Source organism: Leptonychotes weddellii, chromosome 1 (genome assembly GCF_054177405.1).
Source record: "Leptonychotes weddellii isolate Sample4059 chromosome 1, ASM5417740v2, whole genome shotgun sequence".
In the NCBI taxonomy this organism is placed as follows: Eukaryota; Metazoa; Chordata; class Mammalia; order Carnivora; family Phocidae; genus Leptonychotes; species Leptonychotes weddellii.
The window spans coordinates 145,472,715-145,489,638 of record NC_138369.1 but is presented as its reverse complement, the minus strand read 5'-3'; the positions used below and the strand labels follow the sequence as shown (position 1 = coordinate 145,489,638).

Here is a 16,924-nt window from a genome sequence, read left to right as displayed (position 1 = left end):
AACAAACATCAGTTAAAGAGACAGATAAAAGGTCTGATATAAAATATAAACAAACCAGTTTTTAAAATTCACATGGGGAAAAATGCAAACATTTGACAGATTTTGAATATGTGGTAAGATATTGAATTGATAATGTTATGAATCTTTAAAGGTAATCCAAAATTGCTATTTATTCACTATCCACCAATCATTCATTTATTTAAGAGAAATCTTATAAATTTTCTTCATACTTTGAGAAAGAAGACTTCAGATTAAGGCCAATTTATCAAGATTTATTTATCCCAAAGTGCATACATCCTGCTGAATCTAACTACATTTCTCCACTGTCTAGCATGCTGGATTTCCCCATGGGAAATACTTATCCCTGCCTCCAGAACCATTTGAACACTGCCAGACTGTGATATTATGAAGACCATGAGTACAGACTGGCAGAACCAGGTTGTATACATTGATTGGTACAAATGGTTTCAAAAGTACAATGGGGCTTAAAGTTAAAAGAGAAATAATAAGTTGATGACATCCATAAGCAGAGGCAGTGAGACTCCATGGCGAGAATTTTAAGGTATCAGAAATCTCTCTCCTAAACATTGAATTTATACATTGGTGATCCATTATTTTGAAACTTTTAAGTCCTCTAATAAAATGCAAATGATTTTGGGAGACATAGCAGTTCAGTTTAGTATAGCAAAGACTGGTATATACACCAGACTCTTTGCTTGGCTCTGGGGATAGGGACTAAGGAGAAAGGAAGCCTAAGGGAGAGGGGCTTGTCTGGCAGACAGGTTGGTCCACATCACCCACTGTTTAGATTACACTGACCAGACCACAGGATTGAGGTTAGAATGGGACCAGCAAGGACATGGAGCCCAAGAGGGAGGGGACAGGTCACTTAAAGCAAGGGAAAGTAACCCAGTGACAACACGGTTTTGCTGAGAGTTGGTTTTACATAGTAAGAAAGGATTCTTCAAAGCATTATGAGTCAAAGCATTATGTACTTCTTTCCTATAATATATTGAGGAAGATTTTCCAACACAAATTTCTCTTCTTGTGATTCTATCTTCATGTGAGGAGAGCCCTCCATGTTGCCTAATTTTCCTTTCATTTATCCTGCAAATATGTAGTAGGCACTGCTATCTGCAAGTCAAAATATGCTGGCTTTATAAACAAAGATTCAGAATCAGAACACACTTTTCGTTGCCAAATAGCAAAATATGGTTGAAAAACTTCCTTTGGGTACACATGGCTTGAATAAAATGATTCCTTTGGAGAACCTACAAGGTAAGCTCAGCTTTCATTCACAACAACACAACTGTTTATTTTAAAACGAAACTCTTATTTTCTCATTTCATTCATTATTATAGATCTAATCTAGGTTAAACTTCAAAAATTTCCAGTATATTCTGTATCAGTCTTAAACATTTTTTAAAAATAAGAACTGTTTGATCAGTGATAGTTATCAATTCCATTTTGTAGGCTGTACAAGACTTCCTAATCCTGAGATATGTATAGATGAAAAGACACTAATGCTTATTGACTACCTACTAAGGGCCAGGCGGTGTGCTGCTGGGGGCTTTTATAGATTTTTTTACAATATGCTTTATGTTTTCCTATCTTTGAAAATATTACTCTTTTTTTTAAAAGATTTTATTTATTTGACACAGAGAGAGAATTAGCGAGAGCAGGAACACAAGCGGGGGGAGTGGGAGAAAGAGAAGCAGGCTTCCCCCAGAGCAGGGAGCCCCATGCGGGGCTCGATCCCAGGGGAGCAGGGAGCCCGATGCAGGGCTTGATCCCAGGACTCTGGGATCATGACCTGAGCCAAAGGCAGACACTTAACGACCGAGCCACCCAGGTGCCCCTGAAAATATTACTCCGATGTTAGCACAAATGGAATATGATATAGCCTGTGAATTTGTCGTTAGTTCTCACTTTTCTGTTTTTCTTTTTTTTAAAGATTTTATTTATTTATTTGACAGAGAGAGACAGTGAGAGAGGGAACACAAGCAGGGGGACACGGAGAGGGAAAAGCAGGCTTCCTGCCGATCAGAGAGCCCAATACGAGGCTTGATCCCAGGACCCTGGGATCGTGACCTGAGCCAAAGGCAGACGCTTAACTACTGAGCCACCCAGGTGCCCCAGTTCTCACTTTTCTTTTTCAACATGGAATCAGAAAAGAAAGCATCAAGGGTACCATTCTTGTGCTTCACTATTTAGTAATACCTTTTAAGAAGTGCTTTTCAATGTATCAGTCTTGTGAAATGTTTAAAGTTGTATTTTTGAACTTTTATTATTTTAATTATAAAATGACCCATGATATTGTATAAAAGTTAGAAAACATAGGTAAATTCTACAAATAGATGTGAATAAAAACTGATACAGAAGGGGAGGAGTTGGGGGATGGGATAAACGGGTGATGGGTATTAAGGAGGGCACGTGTTGTGATGAGCACTGGGTGTTATACGCAACTAACCTTAAACATCCAGTAACAAAGTGCTCTTTGATGAAAATTGCTGCTACTCTAACATATATTAACCATTCCAAAGACATGTCCAAGTCTAGAGTTTCCAGCTCATGGAATTGGTTCTGGCTTCTCACCAAGAGTGTTATTCTCAAAGGTTTTCTAGCTTCACTGCAAGCTCAGTATTGGGTAGGCTTGATTTCTAGGGTGTGTTTGGAGTATGGACCACAGGGAACCCCACAGTACCCCAGTTCCCTTGTTTCCAAAGATTCCTACATCATGTTCCAGTGTAACATTTCTCAGAATGTGTGGGGGGAGTTGAGGTGATGGCAGTTACCACTGATCGTGAGCCAGATGATTTTAGACTGTTTGAGGTCAGGGCATCAAAACAAATTATTTTCTTTTTCTTTTATCCATCCATACTTTTGATCACTTAAAAGAAAGATCTTTGGTCTATGCCTGTATGTATGTGATACCATCTAATTAACATTAGGAAATGAGAGAAGTTTCAGAGTATTTGACCAGTAAATATGCCTTACTAGTATTAAATTACATTTTCTATTGTGTTCTTTTTACATCTTTGTCTTTTAGCATATGACAATAGTGCTGTTTTTTTTGTTTTTTTTTTATTGAAGCATCAGGATAAGTTACCTTTTCAATAAATTAATTTTAATTGTAAATGTAGACACACTCATACAATGCAATACCATCCAGTAATGAAAAATGAATAAACAACAGGTACATGCAGAAATATTGATGAGCACATTATATCGTGTGAGAGAAACCAGATGCAAAAGAAAAATACTGTATGGTTCCATTTATAGAGAACTTCGTAAAGTGCCAAAACTCATACATCATGAAAAACATCAATAGTGTTTACCTATGGGAGAGAAAGAATTGACTGGAAAGGGGCATGAGAGGACTCTCTAGGGTGTTGGAAGCATTCTGTATCTTGACTTGGCAGTGCTTAAATAGGTGTATGTAAGTTTGTCAAAACTCATATAACTATATATTTAAAATTCATACATTTTTTGAAACATTTTAACTCAGAGAGAGAGTGTGTGTTTGCGTATTTTGGGTAAAAAGAATAGACATGCTATATTGAGTTATGGCAATTTGAATAAGACTAGAAACTGCCTCTCCAAGCACCTCCTGCCCTGTGTGGCCAAGACGTCCCTGTGCAATTCAGGAGGCAGCTGTGAAGCAGAAGTCTTCGTTCTCCAGAGGAGTTTATGGGTAGACATCATGTCAGTCTGTCATGGAGGAGCCCAGAGGGTCCCAGATATCCTTGCTCTCCCTTGCTCCATATCCAGCTCCTCTTCTTGACCCTGTTGACCAAAAGTAGCCCCAGGTCCACTGCCAGACACTTAGTTGTGTAGCCACAAAACTGGCAGCTCTTTCCATAGACACACCACAAACTTCCCCTTCAGACACAAACAAATTTGGCTTCTCAGATGTTCCCGCTATACTGCTGCCGGTTAAAATACGGGACACCCAGTTAAATTTATCTTTAAGTAAACAATGGAAAAAGTCTATCTCATCTATCGCATGGAACATAGTTGTACTAAAAATTATGCGTTGTTTACCTGAAATTCAAATGTAACTGTATGTTCTGTGCTTTAAGTTGTGAAATCTAGCAACCTTATCCTGAAAGTTCTTCTTTCATTTATTTATTTTTTTTTTTAAGATTTTATTTGTCAGAGAGAGAGCACACAAGCAGGAGGAGCGGCAGGCTGAGGGAGAAGCAGGCTCCCTGCTGAGCACGGAACCTGATGCTGGGCACCATCCCAAGACTCTGGGATGGTGACCCAAGCCGAAGGCAGATGCTGAACCAACTGAGCCACCCAGGCGTCCCTCATCCTACAAGTTCTGATTGGGTAACTGTACCTGTGTGTCTGATGGAATGATTGGTGCTTCTCCCTCCTCATTTTAGACCTGTACTTTCCTGGGTTGTCACATATGAGTGTAAGGTCTACATAATATAATTCATTGTAATTAAATCATAAATCCTTGATTCATATGATTCTTTTAGTGGCCCTGTTTTTCTGGCTGAACTCTAATTAAGACAAGGCGTCAACTTAAAGGGAAAATATAATTACGTGTATTTGCATGAGAAAGTTAGCTATGACCAAATTTTAGCAATGGCGCAGCTGCTCTAAGAAGACATGTTTCACTTCAGTTACCATTGGAGTGCAGATCTCTGTAGGGGACAGCTTGGCATCACGTTTACAGAGGTATGTCTCAAATTTGGCTTTTCTCATCTTTTGGCAGGTGATAACTCACCTTGACTAAGCCCAGAAGAGACAGCATGTTATAGTCATGGAAAGACCACGTGTTTTAAAATCTAACCAGCCTGGTAGTCAATCTACTTACGAGTTAGTAATCTTGGGCACATTCAATAAACTTGCTTTACAAATCTGCACTGTGGGACAGTGGAGGAGCCCAGAGGGTCCCAGATATCCTTGGTGATACTACTTTATACAATTATTGTGAGGATTATTTCACATACGTAAAGTCCTAACAGAGCAACCGCCACAAAATATTTTTCGTAAGATGTTTTATCTTGGTGGAAGAACAAGTACTTCTACTTCTAAAATACTTAATTTTCATAATCTAGAGGCTTGCACAAGTCTTGTGTAGAAACCTTTTCAGCCCTCTGACTCCTGGGAAATATATTTAAATTATTGAAGTCTTTCATTTAGTTATGAACTTGCAGTGCCCTTTCTTCCCTTAGAAAGCAGGCACACTCCAGCGTTTATTTTAGGTCTCAATATGTTTGAGCTACATATATATATATATAAGCAATATTTGATTTTGCTGACATGTTTACATTTCAGGATCATAGAAACTAGTTGTTTCAGATGATTTTAGTTTGTGGAATTTTGTTTAAATCCCCGAAGGAGTGGGAGAACCTTTATGAAAACCCAAATTTTTATTTGTCTTTTAACTTTGGCAGGGGAAAGAAAACCAAGTCTGGAAACAATAAAAATTCAGGGCTGATATATTGCCAAAATAAGGAAGGGATGAGTCACAAAAGAAAAAAAAAGTTTGAATAGGCTACATATTTAATGACATTAAAGAGTTATTTTAAAGTGTGATTATGGTATTATGTTTATGTTAAAGGAAATAATCTTTATCTTTTAGAGATTAAAAAGAAAACAGAAAGGTTGGAAAGCACTATTTGATTTCGTGGAATTATGAATATCTTATCCAGAGTCAGGTGACCATAGTGTAACCAAACAGAGACACTAAGATTCTTGGCTCCCCCTGTTGGGAGCTGGAGAGAAGCATTCTGGGTAGAAAGATTGAGTCACTCTGAAAACAAAAGTAATGGCAGGAAACAGCCTTGAAATAAGGAGAGACATCATTTTTTTTTTTTGAAAATACTCAGAAAATGTTCCTGATCTTTTCTTTCTCTTCTTCTGTGAGCAATCACCCTCTTCCTAGCTACATCATGAGTCCTGATGATGAGTCCTCTCACCCAAACCTCCAACTTGTCTATTTTCTCAACTCACCACTCCAGATAAAGGCACACATCTGCTCTTACCACTTTCTGCAAAGCTTCAAGAACCATTTCACCTTCCCCAACTCCTTCTTGTTCTCAGTTTTTTTGTAATGTTTTTCTCCAATAGCTCTTAGGGAACACACGGTTATCTTAAATCTCTCTCTCTACTTGTTCGTCTTGTGCTTGCCTGCCAGTTATTGAGTGACCATTCACCCAGCTCTATCTTCTCTCATCCAGAAAAGTGTCTCAGATGCATTCATTTTACTAATGTTATTATCTTTTTCTTGAGATATTGTGGTAGTTTCTTAATCATTCTGTCTTTAATATTTTCCCCCAATTTATCTATTCTTATATTGTTGATGATGCAATGAAAATGTGCTTTTAAAAGATGCCATTCCCTGATTCGTAATTAATGTAGTTCTTCTTGATCCATAGGAAAAAAATCTAATTTCCTTATGCTAAAATATTTATATAGGTATTATCCACTTATCATATATCACACTTGTTATACTACAATCTCATGAGCATAGCAGCCTTGCATGTTTCCCTGCCATAATCCCAACACCTAACAATGTCTGTCATATAGTCATCACTCAATAAATACATATTAAATAAATAGTAACAGTAACAATAATAATAAAAGCTATGCTTTTTGAGTGTTTATTATGTGTCAGGTACTACACTTAATATATTACATATAAAATCTCATTCAAAGCTCAAAATAATTATTTAAGGGAGGGACTTTTATCATCTCCATTTTACATATGAGAAGACTGAGGCACAGAGAAGTTAATCAATTTACCCAAATCTGCAAGGCTACCATGTTGAATTGATTCAATTGATTCATTGGCAGACATTTATGAAGCATTTACTATTTGTCAAGTACTTTTTGGTGTCATTGTTGTGTTAGTGATAGAGTGGTAAACAAAACAAAGTCCCTGCTTTCATGGAAGCTGGAGTATTAGGGTGGACTAAGATGAGGGAAAATAAGGGCAAGAGATAATGGGCTTTATGGACCATGGAATTTCAATATTTTAAGTCCCATTTACACAGGTACTTATTTTAAATAGTCATGAAGAAAACATCCAAGAAAAGTATGATTAGCAGGAAGCAAGTATTGCAATCCATCAGAAACAACTGAGATCAATGAATCCATTCCTTCTTGTAGCTTAACAAATGGGTTTCATTCATGTATTCCTTTGTGCATATGCTGTGAGAGAGGGCCTCAAATCATGGCAGACATAAATTAAAAGAAAGAAGAAGTCTCCAGAGCAGACGACAGCCTCTGTAGTGAGAACACAGTAACAATCCAAGAGTTTTAGCTCCTCACAAATGCAATGAGGAGAGACTCATTCCTCCTTGCTCAAATGTAGGTCTCCAGAAGAGTGACACAGTTGGCTTTTTAAAAATCAAAATTAAGTGGACATTTATATTAGGCAGAAAAAAAAAAAAAAAGAACAGACCATGAGGAAAGAATCTGGGTATCATAAGGGAGGTGATCCCAGAAAGTACAATGAGAGAGTAGGAAAGTAAGTCAGGGCAGGGAGGCAGGAGGGGCAGAAAATGTGTGTTAGTGCTCATAATACCACTATGAGCAACTGATCTGAGTCTCACTGACTTTCATGTTGAGCACACCTCAGAATTCCAGGACCCAAAAGGCCCAGAGCTGGGTGTTTTGTCCACAGATGACGAACCCTCACTGGGTGAGAGTTGCTTCTGGGTCATTACTCCCCAGAACTTTTGTCCTTCTCTACTCTGGGGGTCAGATTAATCACTCAGACACAGAGTCACAAGTGCTCAAGGGGAAAGCAGTAGGTGTAATGGGAACTTTCCACTTTCCACTGACACTGTAATTGGAGTCCAGGGAATGCTGAGGGGACATGGTAGGGTACCCAACTTCAGTTGCTACAAACCAGGAAAAGGATCAGTCACCTTTGCTTCTCAGGGAGTCACACTCAGAGATCTGTCAACTAACTCTAGGGCAATTCTATACTTTCTAAATTTATGGAATCTCTGTAAAGGGAGGTACAGTGGGATTAAGCCTTTGGTCTATATGATACCAAGTTCTCATCACAAATAAAAAATCCAGCAGAATATTCCTAACATTTCATCTGCTTCTTCATGGTGAATTGACATAGAGATGTTAGGCCGAAGATAAACTTCATAAATTTGGATTGAGCTTTCTCAAAAGAAAGCACAAAATAATCTGTGTCTCTCTTTTCCCTCAGCATAGTCTGTAATCTAATACTTCTTCTCAACACACTGCCTTCAATCTGTCTATGCAGTAAACTAGAATTCTTTGTTCAGTGAGAGATAATTCTGTGACTTAGAAAGTTATCATTAAGTATAGAAATGAATTTATATATATATTCATATTCTGATAATATCTTCCAAAGATAATTTTCATCATCTTGTACAACTGAAATATTATTTTAATTTTCTTCTATTCATGGCATAAGAAAAATTCCAATGGACATATAAGTCAACAAAGTTGAAAATTTGAATGACATCTTCAAATAGATCAGCAAGAACAAGACACTATGAAAGTAAGATTCATTTTCAAGTTATTACTAAAGACTATAAATAATTTTCAGAGTTTCATAAAGAACAAATGTATACTTTCTTCTGAAAATTGGGAAATTAGCCCATTGAATATATGTAATTAATGTGATTTAGCTCATTTTCACAAATTACCCATATAATGTGCCTTTGAAATAATTACCATTGTCTGACTAGAACTGTGCATTTTTCTTCCTGCTCACTAGTAATTCAACACTCTATATAATTATAAAGGCATTTTTCTTTCCTTTTGTAATTTTTACCTTATCTTTGCCAACTTTGTTATTTGGCTTTCATTCTTGTGAAAGCAATTATTACAGATATAGACTTACAGCTACAGTGGAGTTCCTATCACTATTTGTTAGCCAAGGTTCTTCTTCTATAGGGGTAATTAATGTCAAGTGATGGCTATCGAAAACTTGATGGGGAGTTTCCCTTGTCCATGGATGGCCCTTTATCCAAGCCTTATTGAGAAAATACTATTGATGTAGCTCATTCCTATGTAGGAAATCTTGATGGACTCTGATTTCTGTTGCAAAACCAGATTTGGGCTAAGAGACCCTTTTCTGATCCCAGCAGGGTGGGGATGCAGACCTATGACAAAAGTTCAGATAGCCAGATATTTTGAAACTTGAATAGTCATCTAAAGATGAAGTTTGGAATTCATTTCCTATAACATTGACCATGGCAGGGGTGGTATGCAATAGCAGTAGTGAGTTACTCACACAGGTGGAATAAGTATGTTGGCGGTACCAAGGATAGTATGTTCACCAGACTATTTTGGGAATGTGGCCCTGACTGGTTTTCCTACTTCTTAAACTCCCACAATTCCAGACCTCAATTCTTAAGACTTCCCATTTCTTCTATGATGTATTCAATATCTTTCCAATAATTTATTTTTATGCCTAAAGGTATCCTAATCATATTTTGTTGCTTGTAAACTACTGCCCCAACTAACATATATATTTTATTATAATGTTAATAATAATGGTGATTTCTTAAATGTGTAAAATTTGTCTCAGTTTTCAAAGTACTTTCACATGTATTATCATATTTTTGGTTTTATTGCAATATACATTATTGCAATATATTTATATATGTACTATATTTATTACAGTATAATTGATATATTAAAAACTGCACATATTTAATGTATACATTTTGGTGAGTTTGCATTTCGCTGGTGATTAGGCGATTAATGATGGTAGGGCTTTTTCATATGCCTGTTAGCCATTTGCATACACTCATAATACTATCACCACAATACTATCACCACAATAAATATATCCATCACTTCCAGAGTCTCTTTGCTTTTTGTGTGTCTGTGATAAAAACATCTAACATAAAACTTACCCTCTTAACAATTTTTTTAAGTGCAAATGCCATTGATACCTATAGGCACTATATTGTACAACAGATCTCTAGAACACATTCATCTTACATAACTATAACTTTATACTCATTGAACAACATCTCCCCATTCCCCTCCTTTAGTTTCTGGGAACCACTAATCTATTTTCTGCTTCTATAAGTTTGACTAGTTTAGATAATTCATGTAAGTGGAATCATAACAGCATTTGTCCTTCTTTGGCTATTTTATTTCACTTAGCATAACATCTTTCAGGTCCATCTATTGTTGTTGCAAATGCAACTTATCAGATGGGGGTAAATATTTGCAAACATATATTTATTAAGAAGTTAACTTCCAAAATACATAAGGAAGTCTTACAAATTAATAGCAAAAGAACAACAACAACAACAACAAAATGATTTAAAAATGGGCAAAAACTTGAGTAGACAGTTCTCCAAAGAAGACATACAGATGGCCAACAGATATATAAAAAGGTGTTCAACATCACTAATTATCAGAAAAATGCAAATCAAAACTACAATGAGATATATCCTCACATAAAAAAAAAAAAAGGGTAAGTGTTCGTGAGGTTGTGGAGAAGTATGAAACTTGTCCACTATTGGCAGGAATATAAAATGGTGTGGCTGCTATGGAAAACAGTAAGGCAGCTCCTCAAAAATTAAAAAAAAGAACTACCATTTGATCTAGCAATCCCATTTCTGGGTATATAACCAAAAGCAGAATTATATTTGTTCCATAATACAGATGAACATAATGAGTCCGAGAGAGGGTAAGTAATTTAGTAAGTTCATGCTGCTAGAAAGTGACAGAGCTTGAAATCTGGTCTCCTGGCACACACGCCAATATTTTCTTAAACCATGCTTCCTTGTTTAGAAATGCAAAGCCTGCAATTTATTTCATTAAAAATAAATCCTTCAATTATGAAATCTTGTCCAACTCAAACCAATACTAATTGGACCAATCAATGGATGATTAACAAAATGTGTTACATTTTTGCTGGCTTTTAAGGTATACAACCTGACAAATACACACTGTCTTTTCTCTCTCCACACTTCACTTTTTTATCAAGGATCATAACAATGAAACAAATATTGATTCAAAATGTAATATTCAGGAATTCTAGAATGAATTTTTAGAGATTCAAGTTATAAGGCAATCAGAGAGCTTTTGAATGTCAGGAGGCTTCCCGGACAATGCTTATAAGCTGATTGGAAACTTCTAACATTACAAACTAATGTTGGAGTATAATGTTGGTTCCAGTTTAAGTTATTCTCTTTGAGGTCCATGGGTTTGTTTTCTGCAAAATATGTTAAGGAATGATAAATCTTTTGTATATTTTAAGTGTGGGTGAAATATAAAATCAATTATCTTCATGTATTTTTTACCCCCAATATTGAGTAAAAACATACTTACTTGCTTAGTTTGCTCATAATAACTACCCCTGAAAGTCAACAGTGGTTCAAAACTGCAACTCTACTAGAGCTCTGAAGTTGTGACCCTAAGGCAAGATTAATAAATTTCTAAAAAAGTAAAAATACACATTCTGTTTGGGGCAGAGGGGAGAAAGGTGAATTTCTGTTTCACTAGGCTGTCTTCTAGGTGACATATTTTGGTCTATCAGTTAGAAATTAGTGTGAAAAATGTCTATTAAGGGGTATGCTTGGGACCAACACCTGTTGGGTGAAAAAGAAAACAGGTTTTGACAGAGGAATAAGCCAAATTGCAATGCAGTCTATGGAGGCTTTTGCTGACCCTTAGCAGAGTACTGAGGATGGGAGGACCCTCAGAGCTGTTGGCAATTTAAGCAAAGAGGATCAAACATTTATATTCACACATCTCTCTGTCACTAAGTGTGGGCCACTCCAGGAAGTAGGCATGATCTTAGGCCAGGTGACTCTCTTCAGCTGAGATAATCTCTGAAGGGGATGATAGTCAGCATCCTAGAAGCTGGGATAATAAATCCTTACTTCTGTATAGACTTCTAGGTGATGCCTAGTAGTGTCTACCACAGAATGTGTCAGCTGTTACTGAGTGGCGAAGCAAAGGTCTAAGAACTGACCATTGGAAGTCTGGTAGACTGGATCAAAACTATTCTCTCATTGCAACCTAGGAAATGTCACCCATTGAATTCCTTTGTCCTGGTTCATCTGCCACATTTCTGAGTTAAGAGTAGAGTTAGTTTCCCCTAAAACATTTGGATTGTGCAGAGGAAGTATGGAAACTTTTATGAAATTAGGGGTAGTTGCCAAGAGAAAGGAAAGCATGTCTTGGGAAGGTATCCACAATGCCCCAAAATGAACACTGTATTGCTTAGCCTCTGTGGTGCCACATGGAATAATTTATTTTACTAATTATGCAACAGATCTTTATTTATTGCTAATTTTAGCCCAGGCACTAGGTCTAGTGGTGAACTAGACCCACAATGTGTCCATTGTCCTTGATCCTATATTTCAAGAGGGAAAAGGAAATAAACAAACAAATAAATAGTTTTATCGATTGTGGGGACTGTGGTGAAAGAAACAAAGAAAGTAATGTGATTGGCATTAAGGGAAGATACCACTTCAGAAATGAGGGCCAGAGGAAACCTCATTGAGTGGTTCTCTGGTAGACTAGACAAAACTTCACATAGAAGGAACATTTGTGGCAAGCCCACATTATTTTTCTATATTTCTTGATAGAAAAAAGGAGAAAAGGAGGGAAAGGAGCAAGGGAAGAAGGAAAAGGAGGGAAGAAGAAAGATTTATTAAAGATTGCACATTGTGAATTATCCTTTTATACTGCTGTTCTTATTTTGAAGGAAATTAGAATGTATTCTATTCTACTGTCATAAAAATTTAGAAATCTTATACCTGTCTCAGGGACAGTTCAGAGAAAATTGCTAGATATAAAATTACTATATTTAAATGACTATCAGTGCTCTTGAAACTTCAATTAGCCTGAGTGGTACTCAAAGCCATGCAGCCAGGAAGCAAGATGGTGGGGAAGGCAGAAGAGTGGGTTAGGCAGCTGTTTTAAGGATGTACACTTTCATAAAAATATCATGCAGAGCCCAGCATGAAATAGGTATTTAGCACATGCTTATTGAAATGCATGCATGTTAATACATAATTTTCTATACAAATAGTAACACCAACAAACATATTGACTCTGTACTCAGTGTAATGCTTTCCCCTACATTTTTGTGATTGAAGGAAATTGTAGAATTAAAAATGATACCAATTCTTAAGGAATAAATGCATAAACTCTGGGACCACAGAATAATGTAGAAGAAGCTGTATATAAAATTCTTAAATGAATAAACAATGCCCATAAAATTGCTCCTTTGGTGCTTAAAAAAAAAACAAAAACACACACAAACTTATTGGTTTGGGGAAATGAAGATAATGTTATCTATTTTATTTGGTATCATTATGGCTTATGAAACCCATTCCAATTTAGTTACATCTGCAAACCATTGCAATAAACTTTATTTACCCCACTGATGCAGATAAAAATTGTGTTTCAGGAAATGTACTTTGGGTAAAGAATAAAAAGTGTATTCTAGAAGTGAGCACATATATAACCAGTAGAGGACTGTGGTAGCCAGTTTCCAAATATGGTTCCCAAATGAATCAAGACTCTTGGTCTTTGTACCTTTGTGTGGTCCCCTTCCATAGTGATTCAGGGTTGGCCCTGTATGATTAAGAGAATACAGAGGACGTGACGCTGAGTGACTTTTGAGATTAGGTCATACCAAGCTTTGCAACTTATACCTGAGTTTTTTAAGATGTTCCTTAAGGAGGTCAGTGCCATGAAAGAATTCTAGCCACTCTGAGACTCCCAAGCTTTGCAGAGAGGTCACTTAGAGAGAGAAAAAGAGATGCCTGACCATATCCAGTTATTCTAGCCATTCTAACCCAGGCACCAGACATGGGAAAAGAACCTATCTTCTGTTTCTAAATTCAGTAGACCCCATGGAAGAGAACTGAAAAACCCAGCTCACATCCAAAACTATGGTCCAAGACATATGGCCCCAATCAAGCCTTACCAGTCATCTCCAGTCATATCAGCTGCTCCAGGTAAGCTAAGAGCCTTCCCTCTATGCCCTGACAAAATATCTGAGCCATAGCATGTTCACATAATGCAAATGGTTGCTGTTTTAATCCAATAATAGCTTGAAATGGTTTGTTACTCCAGAAAATATACCAAACCCAAAATTTGGTACTGAAAGTAGGTTTTTTGTTAAAACAGAAAAGCAAAACGTGTGCGTTTGTATTCGAAACCAAATATTGGGTGGCAGTGTGAAGGACTTCAAGTAGACAGTGTGTGGCAGTGGAAGGATAATGAGAAACGTGTCATTGGAGACTGGAGAACAGATAAATTGTGTTGCATAGTGGTGGAAAATTCAGCAAAATTATTGACAGAGATAATGTAGATGTAGTAGTTTTAGAATATGTCCACAGATTCTTGGATAACCCTCCCCTTTAAGAAATGGAGCTTAATTTTTGAGTGTGGGCTAAACTTAGTGACTTGCTTCTAATGAAATAAAATGACTTCAGAGATTGGGTCATAAAAAGAACTGTGGCTTCTCTCTTGCTCTCTCTTTTGGATCACTTACTCAGGAGGAAGATAGCTGTGATGGTAGAAGGACTCCCAGGCTGTCCTGTATACTGACATCTTCAGCAGGAGCCAGTGCTGAATGGAGCCATTCTGCCAATAGCTGTTGGAGTGAGCCATCTGGAGTGATGATCTCTCAGGTCCGGACATGCCTTCACACAGCTGCAGCCTCTGCTGACATCTTGAGTGTAGCCGCATGAAAAACCCTGAGCTAGAACCATACATGGAAGACACTTCCAGATTCCTGATCCTCAGAAACTATGTGAGAAAATAAGTTTTGTTTCATTGTGTCTCACAATGTTAAGTTTTGAGGTAACTTTTTACACATCAATAAGTAATAGAGGGAATATAAAGTAAAAATGTGTCTATGAACTGGAGAATCTGGGTTTAGCAGGAGTTAAGGGAGAATTTTGGAAGTGCCAACTGGTTTCTTTTAGTTGTGTATAATGAAATATGGCTATAGAGAGATGAAGTAAAGAAGGAACTCATCACTTTTCAATCTGAATGTTGAAGATATATAAAAGAGCTATAACTAACTTCAGACATCAAAGATTCTCAATTTAAGGAATGGCCTCTAAACAAGGATTGAATCCAGTACAATTTGACCTCTGTGCCATAATGGGATAAAATTTGCAGGAACAAGTAAAGTGTATTTTGCATGTAGATGGGATGTGTGTTGTTGTGGTCAGAGAGCTGACTGGAAGACTGCATTGTCACAAAGATGGCAAAAATATTATCTCCAAAACCACAAGCTTCTCCTAAAACATGACCTTTCTAATTCCTAATCAAGAAGTGACATTTATTTCTCCCTCCGCCTCCCCAGAGTTGACTGAGCTGACTGTAACTACCATGGCATACAAATACAGTGGAAGTGATGTTGCCCTGGTCCTGGGTGGAGCCTCTGGCTGGTTAAGCAGCTTCTTTTTCCTGTGTCTTGGATGCCAGACACCATGTAAGAAATGTGATTATCTGAAACCACCAGATAAGGAAAGGCCCTACAGGATGGCACATTATGTGGAGAGGCCAAGAAGCACTTAAGTACCAATGGTGTGAATGAAGAACCTATCTTAGAAGTAGATGCTCCGGCCCAAACAACCCAGCTGAGATGTAGCCCCCACCTGAGCTCATCTCTATTTCCTGATCCAAAAATGAATCAGATAAAATGGTTATTTTAAAATACAAAGTTAGGAATAATTTGTTAAATAGCAATAGTAATTCCATGTGACATTTGGATAATGCTCTATCAAGAAAGCACAAAGCAAACCTAGTGACTTGATTCTAGCAACTAAATTACAGTAGAAGTGATGGGTGCCACTTTGGACATTCAGTTATAAAAAGACTATGGCTTCCATGTTGGTGTGTTCTCCCACTCTCATTTATTCTCTCTCTCTCTCTGAGAGGAAACCAGCTACCATGTTGTGAGGCTGCCTTGGATAGAGAAAGGCCAACTCTTATGTCATGATGCCACTCAGGTTGCCAATGAAGTTCTCCATATGGCAATGAAATGAGACCTGAAACGAACCATGTGAGGAAGCTTGGAAGATATTCTGAGGCCTGCCAATAGTCCCCTCAGTGAGCTCAGAAATAGATCCCCACCTTTACCTCTCCACCCCTGTTGAGCCTGGAGACCATTTGCACTTCAGTAGGCAGCTTGAAGGCAATCTCTTGAGAGATCTTCAACCAGAACCAGCCGGCTATGCTGCTTCTAGATTGCTGAACCGCAGAATCTATGCGTTAATAAATGTATGTTGTTTTAAACTACTAAGTTTGGGGTGACTTGTTATGCACCTATAGATAACTAATACAATTCTCTTCTGTCTTAGACCTTTTTTGTCTCCTGTTCTCTGCCTGCTTTTAAGATGTTTACCTTTTGCTATTCTTATAGGAAAAGGTAAAATGCGTCAGGTAGCAATTTTCTCTGTATTTATCTTACTTGAGGTTCATAGTTATTCTTGAATTATTGTTCTCATAACCCTCTAAGGATTTAGAAAATTGCAGCCATTTCTTTCCACATATTGTTTCTCTTTCTGAGACTCCATTTACATATATGGTAGATCGCACTGCATCCCTAGACTTATCATGTTTTCTTTGTGCTTTTTCCATCATTTTTATTCACTGTTCTTCTTTCTCAATATAGTGTTCTGACTTATCTCCCAACCTATTAATGATATCTTCAGGTATTTGTAATCCATTGTGAAGCCTACCGTTTGCATTCTTAATTTTGGTTACTGTGTTTTCATTAACTAAATTTCCATTTTCTTAAATACTATTTATTTTCAGAAGCTCTCAATTATATCTGTTTCTTTGAAAATATTCAGAATACTTATATTAAAGTCATTGTGTAACTCCATGATCTGAAACTTATTCAAGATATTATTTTAAAGTCATCATATAACTCCATTACCTGAGTCCTTTGTGTGTCTGGCTCTAATAT

General features: G+C 37.1%; 1 long non-coding RNA gene across 1 annotated transcript; it reads left to right on the top strand.

Annotated features, from left to right (window-relative positions):
- The first annotated feature begins 8,397 nt into the window (after positions 1 to 8,397).
- On the top strand, positions 8,398 to 16,223 carry LOC145717271 (uncharacterized). The gene is made up of 3 exons (XR_014140373.1): positions 8,398 to 8,509; positions 13,840 to 13,952; positions 14,496 to 16,223. It is a non-coding gene; the product is annotated as an uncharacterized LOC145717271 (long non-coding RNA).
- The last annotated feature ends 701 nt before the right edge of the window (positions 16,224 to 16,924 follow it).